At 50.6% G+C, this 2287-nt stretch overlaps 1 protein-coding gene across 1 annotated transcript in view; it reads left to right on the top strand.

Moving 5' to 3' along the window:
* Positions 1–2287, top strand: part of MED15 (mediator complex subunit 15) — a 68507-nt gene that overhangs the window by 45121 nt on the left and 21099 nt on the right. The gene's annotated exons all lie outside the window — the stretch shown is intronic.

Below are 2287 nucleotides of genomic sequence, written 5' to 3'. Positions count from 1 at the left end.
TACAGCAGTTCATACACATTTTGTCTCATGACACTGACTACAATCCCCATAGTGTAACAGCTCTCTTCCCACTTCCTCCCCGTAGGTACCGCTTCCCTGTGTCCTTTCCTATGCATTCCTGCTTTCTCCTTGTGCATACACTGTCCTTCTGTTCTCCCATGATTGATCACTCCAAGGAGTGTATCTACCTGATGTAAATGTTCACCCCATATACCTGTCTGTTGTTTGGCTGGAAGCCACAGGAGTGAGTTCCATTTCAGACCTGAAGGGTGACCAGGGATCATGGTCTCGGGGGTCTCACCAAAGGAAGCTGTCCCTTCTAGTGATGTTCTTGCTCTGTGGCCAGTCCTGGCTTGTGGCTCAGCCAGCTGTCCACCGAGCTTCCCCTTTGCTGGAGAAAAGCTCTGTGCCCTTGTTCACTTCCATCAGGGAGGCAGCCCCTCGCCCCAGGCACAGGGCTGCTCTGGGTGGAAGCAGGGCTGCCATGCAGGTAGACCGGATGAACCACAGTTTCTCTCAGGACCAAGCAGAGCCTTCCCCCTCCTTTCCGGGGCCTGTCCTGTAAGAGTCACAGCAAGTTGCAGACTGGCACAGAGTATGCCCTTCACCAGGGCATGGACCCGAAACCAAACCAGTGCCACTGCCATCGAGTCAGTTCCAAGCCGTAAGGCCCCCATTGGCCTTCCAAGGCTGTCATCTTTACAGAAGTAGATGCCTCACCTTCCTTCCACTGAGCGGCTGATGCATTTGAACTGCCACTGGAGCGCCTAGTAAAGGGTGGACGGGGTGGCGATGCTTCCTCATGCCACGCTTGTTCATGTGTATTCACACGTGTGCATGTGTGTTCTGTGATGTTTTACCACATGTAGAACAGAGCTACCACCCCAGTGAGCTGACAGAGCTGTCCCATCACCACAAAGGAGCACTGTCCGCCTACCCTGTCATGAGCATGGGCCCCCAGCCTGAGCCCTGGTGACCGCTGGCCTGGTCTCCACTCTATGATCCCATTACTTTGTGAGTTGTGTGTGGTGGGATGTTACGTTTTCAGATTGGCTATTTTCCCTCGGCCTGATGCCTGGTGATCCACCCTCCTGCCTGTGGCAGCTGTACCCGTGCCTGCCTTGGGCTGAGTAGCTGGTCTTCAGGGCCATGGGTTGCTTGTGTCTGTGACCTTTCTGGACTCACGTTTATAATTTCGCCAAACAGTTGGTTTGGCTGCAGCCTGCCCTGTGATTGGTATGTTTCACACACCTTTCAGGGATTGGGCAGTCTGTTACGCAAATAGGGTGCATAAAACCACCCAGTAGGTTTGAGTGACTTGCTGATACAGTAAATCCTGTGAAAGCTAGAACCTATGGAAGGAAACCTGCCAGAGAAGGAAAACTCAACTCTTTTCCCCTAAAACAAGTGATAGAAACTTGGTTAAACAGCACCCTGATTCAGAATGGCCAATACCAGTCCAGTTCAGCTCACTAATGCCTAGGATATTGATCTTTATGCATTCCATTTCATTGTTGACAACTTCTAGTTTTCCTGTATTTGTACTTCGTCCATTCCATGTCCCAATTATTAATGGATGGTTGCAGCCATTTCTTCTCATTTTGAGTCATGCCCTGTCAGCAAGTGAAGGTCCCGAAAGCTTTATTCCATCCGCATTGTTAAGGTAGGCTCGGCTTTGAGAAGGTGCCTCTTCTGACCTGAGGGCTCATCCTCTGGCGCTGTATCAGGGCCCTGCTGCTGCCCGTAAGGATCTCACTGGCTAATTTTTGTCTGTTTTTTTGGAAGCGGATCTCGAGATTCTTTCCACTCCTAGTCTGGAAGCTCCCCTGAAACCTGCTGGTGTCTGAGATACTCCTGCCCAGAGCCACCCTCCGTATGCACTCACCATATTCCTAGCAGTCTTTTGAGTGGTTTGCCTATAACAGTATTTAATTCTTGCTCCAGTGTGTGAAGAACCCTCATGGCCCAATGGCTAGGCACTTGGCTGCTAACTGAAAGGTGGGTGGTTCAAACCCACCAACCACTCTGTGGGAGAAAAGATTTAATCTGCTCCTGTAAAGATTACAGCCTAGGAAACCCTGTGGGCAGTTCTTCTCTGTCCTTCAGAGTCGCCTGAGTCAGAATTGACTCGAGGGCACACAGCAACAACCAGGGTGAGGGTGGGTGTTACCAAGTCAGGGGAAGGGGGAGGGATGTAATGTCACTTGTACCAGAGACATGGTGTTCATGTAAAACCTTCCTTAAAAACTAGTTAGTATCAGGAGGAAAAAAGAAAGGAGGAAACCAC

Source organism: Orycteropus afer, unplaced genomic scaffold (genome assembly GCF_000298275.1).
Source record: "Orycteropus afer afer isolate SDZICR_OR568_19922 unplaced genomic scaffold, OryAfe1.0 scaffold00502, whole genome shotgun sequence".
NCBI lineage: Eukaryota > Metazoa > Chordata > Mammalia > Tubulidentata > Orycteropodidae > Orycteropus > Orycteropus afer.
Note: the sequence above shows the minus strand (reverse complement) of the source record. Positions and strands in the feature narration are given on the sequence as shown.